The sequence below is a fragment of the Egretta garzetta genome, unplaced genomic scaffold (genome assembly GCF_000687185.1).
Source record: "Egretta garzetta isolate BGI_Z169 unplaced genomic scaffold, ASM68718v1 scaffold467, whole genome shotgun sequence".
Lineage (NCBI taxonomy): Eukaryota > Metazoa > Chordata > Aves > Pelecaniformes > Ardeidae > Egretta > Egretta garzetta.
Window position 1 is genome coordinate 958,722 of NW_009260196.1, and position 12,706 is coordinate 971,427.

The 12,706-nt window shown below is 43.4% G+C and overlaps 1 protein-coding gene across 1 annotated transcript in view; it reads right to left on the reverse strand.

Annotated features, from left to right (window-relative positions):
• Positions 1-12,706, reverse strand: part of FAT4 (FAT atypical cadherin 4) — a 132,713-nt gene that overhangs the window by 70,789 nt on the left and 49,218 nt on the right. The gene's annotated exons all lie outside the window — the stretch shown is intronic.

The following is a 12,706-nucleotide window of genomic DNA, read 5'->3' on the forward strand; positions in this document are numbered from 1 at the left end:
TGTGAGCGCTGCGAGTGAGAGGCTGATTGGACCTGAATGTTACAAATCACATAATTCTGAGGGTAATCAGGTAAATTGTTCTTAATCACATGAATTATAACGTTCCCAAATCACACCAACAACAGGAAAAGCCCCTCCAGATATTAAAATTCCACATTGTTATAAAATACTCAGAGGAAGGCCTCTAACATAAATAAAGTTAATTTGACTTGTTGATAGCAACTGATTTTAAATGGTCCTAGTCTAGTTTATATTGGAAAAGATCCACTGATAGACTGTCATTGCAATCCTCAAAGTCAGCCCCTGGAGGATAGCTGCCAAGTCCCGGGGCAGGAGATCATTCAACCATTAAATGCTGCCTGACATAAAGATGAGGTGGTGTAAAATTCTCTCTGAAATGTTTATATATTGGCAACTCTCCGTTTTGAGGGAGGAAAAAACACCCTTGCACTTTATATTTAAAAAAAAAAATAACCTGTTTTTCCTCTCTCTCAAAGCTCTCCTCTAATTGCAAACATAAATGTTACTTTAGAAGCACTCGCTAGCATTTACTCCCCTTGCCCATGCACACCCAAACAAATGTTGTTTCCACATGCGGTATTTGCATGATTTCCAAGTGGCGATGATGGTTTCTGAAAGGTTGTTGGGTGTTCTTTGTTCCTAGTTTTTCATAAGCAAGATTGCTGCCCCGCTGATGCTAATTCAAAAAGCTGCAGAGCTCCGCTTTCCCTTGTTGTGGCTATGGCATGTAATATTCCAAAAAAGAAAGAAAGAGAGGAAACAGCTGGTTTATATTTATCAGGAAAAAAAGAAAAAAAAAAAAAAGCTTGTTTTGGACCCAAAATATTAAATGGCCACCAGACTCTGAGGACCTGCTAACGAGAAAACTGAGTAGCTGCAGTAGTTGGTCTTTATTGCTTACCAGGGAATAGAGGAAGGTAGAGGGGGCTGTGGCACAGGAAGGGAGGCAAAGGTATGGATGGCTTAAGGAAGATACCTAGGTCAACAGACAAAATATTATTTTGCACCTGCCATGCCATCATCCACAAGGGATCTTCCTGCACTTAGCCAAAAATACATGGGTTAGGCTGGATATAAGCAACACAGACATCTCTGGTGATCTGAAGTCTACATTTTCTACTGTTTCTAGTCACCTGCCATAATATTTCCTTCTTTCATTCTGTTTTAATGCAGACCACCAATTGCCAAGCCATTCTGACCTGACCACCAGGACAATCCCAACGATAAGCACTTGAGCAACAGAGGCTCGGCTGTCCCTGCAGAATGACTGAGCCACCCAGCCTCACTTGCTGCACCTTTCCTCGAGCTCTCGGTGGCTGCCCCCTAGGGTTATTGGTCCTCTGTGGGCTTCCCAAGACCATGTCCTGGAGGGTGCTCCACCTTCCTGTCCTCCCAAAGGCAACTGTTTCAGACAGCCACCAGTGCTAGACTTAGTGCTGGAACAGAAGGGGTGTCCCTGCAGAATGACTGAGCCACCCAGCCTCACTTGCTGCACCTTTCCTCGAGCTCTCGGTGGCTGCCCCCTAGGGTTATTGGTCCTCTGTGGGCTTCCCAAGACCATGTCCTGGAGGGTGCTCCACCTTCCTGTCCTCCCAAAGGCAACTGTTTCAGACAGCCACCAGTGCTAGACTTAGTGCTGGAACAGAACTGGTGTGTCATGCTACTGTTTCTTCATCAAAGACCCCCAAAATACAAATTGCTGTAGACACGTAAATACTCGGAGTATATTTGATCCTCACACAGTCATCAATCCTGCCTTGGAGGATGTTTCTAATGCAGAGAAGGCTGCAAGGAGCTCAGCTGTTTCCCTAAGAAGTATTTTTCCTCCAAGGGGATTTCTTCAGAGGGTGGAGAGATACAGACCATTGTGAACATTATGGCTACATTGGTCAGGATACACGCCGTACAGGGAGACCACCTTCCACCTGGGGATCTAAGCCATCCTCAGTCACCTCAAGTGAGCTTTTTTTCTTTTAATTATTTTATTTTCTTCAGTTAGTGTTTGGTATTTTTCCCCACAGTAGGTTACTGTTGCCAACAGCCTCCCAGAACTTTTCCACAGCATTAAAGAGAACTGAAGCATCTTTGAAAACAGAGGAAATATTACAGATATATCTGCTGGAAGGGCAGGACCAAAACACTGGTCCTATAGGCCTTGCATGGCCTTTTATAGAAGGCCATTATTTATTTACACATTTAATTCCTTTGACAATTCACAAATGGGCTTCCTGGCCCGAAACAGATTAACCCAGGAGGTTTTATCATCAAATTTAACCCCCGACAACAGAAGCACACGAAGCTCTGACCAGAGCATCGCAAGCAAAGATCCAACAACCACCTAACCAGACACAGACTTTCAGGGAACACACCAGCCCCTGCTGGTTTCACGGTGGCTGCTTCTAGTGGTTTAACCTGGCTGGGAACTCAGCCCCACGCAGCCGCTCGCTCACTCCCCCCGCCCTCAGTGGGATGGGGGAGAGAATCTGGAAGGGAAAAAAAAGGTTAGAGCTGTGGGCTGAGATAAAGACAGTTGAATAAGAGAAAATAATAATAATAGTAATAATGAGAATGGTAACAGAATATACAGAATACACAAAACGAATGATGCACAACGCAATTGCTCACCACCCGCTGACCGATGCCCAGCCCGGCCCGAGCCGCAATCACTCCCTGAGACGCGATCACTCTCACCGCAACCGACCGATCGACCGACCCCCCCCCGAGCATGACGTTCTGTGGTCTGGAATAGCTCTTTGGTCAGTTTGGGTCAGCTGTCCTGGCTGTGCTCCCTCCCAGCTTGTTATGCACCTGGGCGAGCAGGAGAAGCTCAAAAAGTCCTTGAGTAGTCTCAGCACTACTTGGCAACAGCTGAAAACATCAGTGTGTTATCAACATTCTTCTGGTACTACATCCAAAACACAGCACTATGCTAGCTGCTATGAAGAAAATTAACTCTATCCCAGCCGAAACCAGGACCCTTCTACATCTGGGCAACAATTAATCACAGAAATGGGAGAGGCACAGTAGAAATGGCAGATGAAGGATTTAGCCAGCTACCCTTGCCATGGCACGGCAAACTACGTATGGTCTTCTGCACAACGTATAGCGTTTCCCCAGGTATGGTTTCAAGGTAAAGCAGCTGCGCAGCGCTGCAATGTATTTATTCATACCATGTATGTCATGCCCAGCTCTTGTTTCAGGTGCCGGTGACGTTTCACCACCAGAACCCATTTTCATGATGAGGGCTTGCCCTTTGTAAAAATCATATGAAAAATATATGACAGCTTCTGGGGTTTTGGGTTAGGAGCTGTGCATTGCCTACAGCTTGCATAATGTAAAGGAGTCAGAACACAAGAACACAGATGGCTAAGGGTTGTGGGACAAAATAAATTAATTATGAAGTCAGATTCCGGAGAACTGAAAAAAAGAAGAGGGATAAATAGAGGAAGCAATTTTAATCTGAAAAACCAGCTCACAAGTAAACAAAGACACTGTATTTTATACTTTAGACATGCTTTAGACTGTGGTAAAATAAGAAATTCTCAAATAAGGCAGAGAAAATTTTAGAGAGACCACAATATTTTTAAAGAGCATTTACACGATGATTTACTATTTATCCACAGGGTTTAGATAACGCATATTGCTTCATAATTTGCTGTTGGCTAAGTTTAATTAGTATCCCTCTGTAAAGCTGTCTTTTTATTTCTGCTGTAACTCACTACTTCAGCTTACGCACAGTACTGCAAACCTAAGGAACAAGATCCTGGGGTGTTCCCATTTGCAGAAATTTCACTCAAGTAATACACCTCTGAGAAATACTTGAGAAAAATCTTCACAATTTCCCCAGAAGAAAAGAGTCCGTTAAATTTTATGCCAAAGGCCTAATTTAAGAAAGTATACATCCTGAATGAGTCCGGGTGTAAACTGAATCTCCGGTCTTCTACTCAGGAGGTGAGAAATTAATTTCACTTTGAAATTATTTCAGAAGTTCTGACCCCAAGCAGAAGCTCACGGGACAACCACAACCACCAAGTCTTTCATTGCCGCAGGGCACTGGAAGATTTCAGCATGTCTGACCACATCTTTACTGGGGAGGAAAAAGGAAAAAAAAAAAAATAAATCTACAAAGCTTTAATCAAAAATCTAAACTAAATCTCTCCCAACTGCCTCTATCCTTCTAATCCCACATTACGTTTGCGTAAAGATATCAATGTGTGTCACTGGGATTCTTGAAATACACTGTTTGATTAATATCATATGCTACCAATTAATAATTACGTGCAATTCTGCTTCAGACTTAATGAAGGCAAGACAAGGTGGTCATGGCAGTATGACCTGCTGTCTGTACCATGGGCATCGCGTTCAGAAGTGTCTACAGAAGGCATGGCGTGCTCTCAGCTTGCACAGACAGCAAAGCACCCGCCAGCAACAACAGCAAGTACAAGAATAAATATCTAGGAAAACAAGGCCTCAAAACCTGAAATAAGTCACAGGAAAAAAAAAAAAAAAAAAAGGGAGCTTATGGGATTTGTCCAAACCTTGGTCCCTGGGATAGGGAGGAACCACTAGATGACAACGTCTGTACAAAGCAACACCCCCAGGCTACATGAAAAGTGGTCACCACCAACCCCTGCTCCAAATCTATCCAACGTGGGGCATATTCTTGCCTGACCTTAAACCTATCAGCCAACGTGACTCTAGGATGCAACCCAGAGACACAAACCAGTCACCTGAGAGCATTCCCTGGACCGCGCGAAGTCCTGCACTGTGGCCAGTCTCCGATCAAAACCAGCCTTGAATTTCTGCAGAAGCCATGGGAACATAAATAGTCACAGACACTTCTAAATTGGTTAGGACTATGATGGAAAACTCAAGAATAGATTCAAAACATGACCTTGCTTTATTTGTTCAAGGAGAAATGAAAAAGACAGAGAGCTTTGTTCTATCCGTGTGTGTGTGTGTGTGTAAATCTCCACAAAATTACCCTACTTTTGGACAAATTCTGGTACAATGCTTTTCCCTCACACATTTAACGCGTCTAGAAAAGAGACTGAAAATTAAAGCTTTCCCTCAATTTATCCTGCAGAAACACACACGTTGCTTACTTACCAAGCCTTGTAAAATAAACACAATAATTTTACGTATCAATTTCTATGCAAACTATCTTTGGGTGGGTTTTTTCATTTGTTTGGGCATTTGTTTTATGTTCAATTCAACCTCTATTAAATGAAGATGCAAAAATACAGACACACTGCAAACCAGAGATTAGCAAAAGTAGCGAGTCAAACAATACCTCAGATTTCCCCACACCTGAATCAAATTTCTCATTCTGCAGGCTTAGTAACACTCTCACGATAACGCCATGCCCCTGCCACCGTTACAGGCGGTCAGCCCATCCTCATCTGCGGCAATTTGATTGCTGCAGCTGGCTGCCACAGACATTTTCAAAGCAGAGGAAGTATTAATTACCTTGACCTTGTTAAGATACTTATTTGCTGCTCAAATTAGTCTCTTGTGTCTTTTCTCTCCATAAACAAATTCAGAACAGATTGAGGCAGGGCAACACTCCCCTCAAACAGTTTTGCCTCAATTTACTTTAAACACAGATGTAAGAAAAATAAGAGCTCTTTTCTCCACTCAGGCAAACCTCAGGTCTTAACAGACGTAAGGAATCATACCAGGACCTCACTTCATAAAGCACACGGTACCTATTTAAGCATTTAGGGCATGAACCTCAGCACAGGAGGTCACTGGGAAACTCACTGTTGTTTCAAAACATTGTTTTTATTTTGAAGAAAATAGAAAATACCCTATTTGAATTAACTGATGGCATTTATGAGGAGTCTATGCAAGAGACTCTGTACAAAGAGTGATGCTGCAGTGTTAAGTCTTCAAAAGCTTCATACTTCGTACACGGTTCTGAAAACAATTTATTCAGGGGGGCAGGGAGAAATGCAATTATGATGGAAACCATAAAAAAAAAAAACAACCTTTTTTTTTTTTGGTTAACCAAAATGAATATGAGTTTGCATTTGAATAGTCTATTCTTATTCAAAGTAATTTGTTGAATTAAGAAACAGTTGCTAAAAGATGAAGTTTCGTTTCTTCGAGCAAAGGAACCAACCACTTCAAAAATACTTGTACCCCAGACAATTATTACTGAACAGGCTAGACAAATTCCATGCTCAACATAAAAAGCTTAACATGAAAGTTTTATTCTGGAACAAGAAATTATTTTAGTGACCAAACTGACTGGGTTTATGAGCTACAAAGGTATGTAAAATAAAACATCGCACTGGAAGGCAATGTGCCAAATTCTATCCGATCGTAACACCTTCTATAAACCAATGGGCTCATTTGGCCCAAACCTATCGCTCTGTTTTATTACGCTTACTAACATTTATTTTTCTTTTATGTCAAGGTGAGGAGGGTTTATAGAATACTTTTCTAAGGTTCTTGCATTTATTGAGTGAAAAGGAGGGGAAAAAAAAGACGCCACGGGAAGCTTGAAGGAGCTCATGTGGCAGCAGGAAGCTTCACTGGGAGTCCCAAACCACGTGCAGTAATTCTTGCTTGCAGCCACCCTACCCACGTTACATGCTCGATCAGAGATCTATAGATAGAACACGATTCAAGAAGAAAGGAACTCCCAGATGTCTCACGCGTTCAATACTTCTTCAAACGCTACAGCTATTTGATTAAAGATCAAACAGAGTGGAAAGGCAACAGCTTTTCTTTCGATTTATACGTTGTTGAGTCATTCTTCTTCCCTTTGCTTGCTGCCGTGATGTTCGCTGCCTCTCTCAAGAGATACCATCTAATAATCTACAGGCGGCACTGGCACGCATCACCCTGAAGACTTTTGTTCATGCTGAAGCCATTAAATCATCCTTCATCTTAAAAAAATTAAGGAGCTTATTCTTCTTTGATGGAGGCTATGGCAGTGGGTTACCAATTTTAACAGAACAAAATTGAAAGGATTCTACTCCCCATCCCTTGGTAATTATTCTAAATAACATCATTCATGACTATGAAAGTGAAAAATTCAACTATTAATTTATCACATCCCTGTAAGTCACTGAAGAACCTGGCCAACACCAGTCATTTTTCTCCTGCCTCCCTCACTTTGACCTGTTTGTTTATCCAGCAAACAACGCTTCACAGATCTTGAAAAACACACATGTATGTGTGGGTTCCTTTTTTACTGATGTGAGTAACCTTCACATCAGTGAAGTTATGGTTGTACTAAGCGATGCAGGACCAGTGTGTGCGTGCTTCCTCCAAACTGGGAAGGCAAGGGAACAGAAAGATTAAGTATCAGAGTACAAGCAAGCAAAAATGCATTTCCAGAAGAAAAGAAGAAAAATCCTTTAAAAAAACAAGTATATCTTGAGATGCCTTGAAAATGATTCTATAGGTTAGACATTAGGAAAAAGTTCTTCACAGAAAGGGCTGTCAGGCTCTGGAATGGGCTGCCCAGGGAGGTGGTCGAGTCCCCATCCCTGGAGGGATTTAAAAGAAGGGTAGATGAGGTGCTTAGGGACATGGTTTAGTGGTGGGATGGCAGGGTTAGGGTAACGTTTGGGCTGGGTGATCTTAAAGGTCTTTTCCAACCTAAACGATTCTATGATTCTAAAATCTCTAAAATAATGTTTCTAATAACGCTAAAACCCCATAGGCTACCCTGAAACAGTTTCCCACCTTGTTCTAACTAAAATCCTGGGCAACAGCAAGTGTGGGGGCAAAAAATAAACACTTCTATTTTAAAACTACTTGAATAACCAATAATAGCAGAGCTCAGGGAGGTGGAAAACCTGAACTACAGACCATGCATATTTACAATTTCCACGACAAGACGGAAAGCCCATTTATAAAGAAAATGTCTTGGGACAAGGCAATAGCTTGTGCTTAGGCAGAAGCTGAATGAGGCATCTGAATATCCCATTTTCCAGGAGGCAAACAATCCCAGTGCATGCTAGTACAATAAAAATCACATTAGTCTATTGTGCTGCAGGCCAGCAAACCTGTTAAATAGAAATACAAAGTTGTTAAGAATCCCACTATTAACAGTGGGAAGATTGCAGCTGGGGAGAAAATGTGGAAAAAAAAAATCAAACCCCAACTCTAAAAAGGCTCTGTTTGGAGAAAAAAAAAAAAAAAAAAGAAAGAGACAAGTTTGAGTGTCCAGGGGCAGCAGCAATTACTTGATCTTTGAGTTTTGGGGTAATACCTTTGGAAAAAACAATCAACAACAATATCTTGAATATAATCTAAACTCTTTCTAGTGCATTTCAGGCAAAGTCCCTAATTTTGGGTGACAGTCACAAGTGCCTAGGCTGCACACTTAGATCCTAGATGCTTAGGATCTCTCCTCTGAAGGAGACCAGGACACAAGACTTAATTTTGATGTCTGATCTCAAGAGTACCTTAATGAAAGAGAGGATGTGCAGGCTGTCCTGTGCTACACCACTGCCCGCTCCAGTCACCCCAATGCAGACCAAATACTGACCTAGCAAAAGGCAACAGTCTGAGCCCATCTAGAATAGGGATCATAGCAATTTTCCCTTTTCCCCTCACAAAACCAGGGATTACTACTATTATCAGCCTTGAAATTGTTTGGAAACGTGGGGCTCAATGCATTTTGTCAACATGTTACATTTTCTCCAGTAAACAAACATGCATGGGAACATGGTTAATAAGATTTCTATGTAATGCTGGAATTTCCCAGGTAATTTCAATCCACGGGCTCTAATTCCAGCATTTTAACACCACGTTAACTTTTATGCAGTTAAAATCATATTATGAAGTACAGTTTAGTAAGGGGATTTGATGTTTTGCAACTAATTCGCTTTTATAAAGCATTGGTATTTTCTAAAATAATGCTGGGAGATCAGAGCGCTTTCAAAAACTCAGTGATTTAACTGATACTACCAGGAAAATCATAGAATCGTAGAATAGTTTGGGTTGGAAGGGACCTTTAGAGGTCGTCTAGTCCAACTCCTCTGCAATGAGCAGGGACATCTTCAACTGGATCAAATTACTCAGCACCCTGTCCATCCTGGCCTTAAATGTTTCCAGGGATGGGGCATCCACCACCAATCTGGGCAACCTGTTCCAGTGTTTCACCACGCTCATCGTGAAAAATTGCTTCCTTATATCTGGTTTAAATCAGGCGTAAATCGGCTTTCACTGTTATTTAAAGTTTAAAAGATGCCACTTTCTTACGTTTTCTCTTAACAAATACTCATCTCATTGCTGCAAAGAAAAGCTGCCATAATTTGTTACTTCTTCTCCCCCCCCCCCTTTTCTTTTTTTTTGTTAAGGTGACCACTGGGAGTTGCACTGCCTGGAGTATTGATTAAATGTTTCACTGCATCCAGAACACTTCATCATGCAGCATAGCCAAAATCTATTACGGCTTGCAAGTGACTCATGCTTTAGCTATGAGAAGACCATAATAAAGAACATTTTCCCTAAAAATGCCAAAAAGGTTGGTAATTTAATCTCAATTCTAAGTAGGTATGCGAGGTCTCCGCGTCCAGCCCCGTGCTTGCCACTGCAGACAATAAGGCATTGTCTGGAAACGCGTTACCCACTGCGGTTCCAGCCAACTTTTCGGCAAAGCCCAGATGATGCAGCCACCGAAAAGAAGAGAGCTGCAAACACCACTTTCAGCAGACGTGCAGTATGATTTATCCGGTCTTGCTAGGGGTTCGTCAGTACCTAAGCAGAATATTCATTAAAACCAGCAACGTGGGAAACCGCACTGTGAGCCCGGGAGTAAACACATGCGGCTGACAAGCTGTGTCCCTCTAGAGGCTCACGGAAACAGAGGGCTAAACACCAGAGCAGCGCACAGAAACCAGCTTCGGGAACTGTAATTTGCAGCCCTTACTCCTCGCATGCACACACTACCTGGCAGAAGGGGACACAAGCGGTATCCTGACACGGCCAGTAATGAAATTAGGGACTGGACCCAGGCGCTGGCCCAGTGGCTCCCTGGTCTGAAGTCAGAAGCCGAGGTGCTCTCTGGGCTCCCCGGACCGAAGCCCTCCACTCCAGTCAAGCCATTCACCGTACCCTGCCAGGTCACTCCAGGCAAAGATTTGTCACAGCGTCATAGAATCATAGAATCGCTTTGGTTGGAAAAGACTTTTAAGATCATCGAGTCCAACCTTTAACCTAACCCTGCCATCCCACCACTAAACCATGTCCCTAAGTACCTCATCTATCCTTCTTTTAAATACCTCCAAGGATGGGGACTCGACCATCTCCCTGGGCAGCCCATTCCAGAACCTGACAACCCTTTCGGTGAAGAAGTTTTTCCTAATGTCTAGCCTAAACCTGCCCTGGCGCAACTTCAAACCACTCCCCCTCATCCTATCGCCCGTTACCAGGGAGAAGAGGCCGACCCCCACCTCACTCCCCCCTCCTGTCAGGGAGTTGTAGAGGCCGATAAGGTCTCCCCTCAGCCTCCTCTTCTCCAGACATCGCGCACCCCAGGGCCCAGGGGAAGGAAGGGTCGGATATTCAAATCTCGAGAAAGGGCGAGCATAGTGAACAATTCAGGCTATGTTTCTATTACTGATTATTTTTCATTCGGACGCGTTATACGCACGCAGCCACGGCTGGTGGCATTCCTCTGGCAAAGGCGCCTACTTCTGCCGACCCAGCAGAAGGCCACCAGCCGGCCAGGCCATCAGTACCTCCACTCCCAGTCCTGAAACACCTGCAAAGGCTCGCTGAGGATGGGCTGCAGCAAGGACAAGCAGGGCTTTGGGGGCTGACTCCCTTGTTAGAAAAGCCAGAGCACAATAAAAAAATGTTTTTCTAAAGGCAAAGCGAGCCACATTGCCATTCCCACTCTTCCTGAAATCAATATTTTTAAGTAATTGTTTAAGTGCTACGTCATTTACTGCTCTCTAAAAAGAGGCACGGTCTCACATGCAACAGAGGGAATTAAGACTGGGTTAAGGAATGCGCTACTCAAACCTTGGCTAATTCAAGAAAGCAACAGCACGCTGATTTTAAAACACACATCAAAACATACGTAATCATATACATGGAAACCCAAAATAATCCAGCTTCACAATAAATGAGAGAGAAACACCAAAGTGGTACAAGGAATAAAAATGATAAGAAATGCCACAAGCAGTCGTGTTTTTTCCCCCCCCCCCTTCACCACCAAAACCATAATGAAATACGGGTTATTTTGTCAGTACTGGTAAATGAGTAACATGTGTAGCTCAGTCAATATTCATCCAGTTTAAAAAAAAAAAAAAAAAAAAAAGATTGATTGTTCAAATAAGCTATTTAGAACTCCATTTCAATAGGACCAACTAACATGCTAGGACCTCTCCCAGGTCTACCCAGAAATGGCAACCCAGGGGGACCAACACACAGTCGGACTGGCGCTAAGGGCCATAAGCTGCTCTAAATGCATACGACACCCGTGAGCACACATACATGCCCATGGCCGGGCTGCCGTGCCAGCCCGCCTGCGCAGAGCAGGCACAGGGAGAGGGACGTGGCAGAGCTGTTGCTGGTCCCGACGGTGCAGCCCAGGCGGCTGGGGCAGGCGAGCACCAGCACACGCCATCCCTGGAGAAGCTGAGATGAACCACAACTCCTCCCACAGCTGGAGAGCATCAGTTTTCCAGTCTGCGCTGGAACAACATCTCAGGGAGGTTTGCAGCAGAAGTTACAGCCCAGGCAGTAGTGCACTGTCAGTCCTTGAGCACGTATGTGGCCCAACCTGTAATCCCAACATGAAAACGCGCTGACCTGGGGAGCACCTGGGGGCACACACCTCAGCGACCGCTATGTGTACCAGAAAGACCAGTTTGCCGCGGCACATGTTAAGAGGTGCAATCCCTTCTTGCGCTGCTGACGGGCAGGAAGGGCAGAGCGGCTCCCTCCGTCCCTCCAGCGTGGAGTCAGCCAGGCCACTGCAGGGACCAGAAAAAACTCCTCCCATCCTTCCCCTGCCTACCCATGGATGCTGGGAAACGCACACACATGTAGTCCTATGTCATTTCCCCAGATACAAGGGATGATTTTCTCATAAAGACATTAATTCTTCTGTATCTAGCACTACCTCTAGTTACAAAACCTATCCCAAATACCTGCCAAACCAATACAAACACTTGGCAGACGCTTGCTAGTGAGGTTTTTCTTTTTGGTTTGGGGTCGGGGTTGTTTTTTTTTTTTTTAAATACTCAAAACATTATACATTTGGGAACCATTTAGTTTATAACTTTGCATTTAATTAAATGAGGTCTACTGCCATGTAATAAGAAATGGATTGAATTGGTAAGGATATTTCTGTCCATGCCAGAAAAAAAAAAAAACCCAAAGGATAAAGACTGAAAAAGTAAGCATTAGCAGTTCAAGGATGGGAATGTCACACCTCTAAATTAAATAAATCACCTAATTAAACTTACAGGTGTGACATTTAAGACACATTCAATCATCAGGACAAAAGGATAAATCCACTCCATCACTGAAGGCTGCCCAAACAGCAGAAGAAAAGCTCTTTACCTGGAGACGTGATAGAAAAAGCATTGCTGTAGTCATTTAAGAACCCACAGGGTTTTTTCTGTAAGCGGAAGAGAATTAAAGGTACAGGACTGAACGCCGACTGATGTTTTGCACTGTTATGAGGGTTTTATAGAGGCACCTTTCT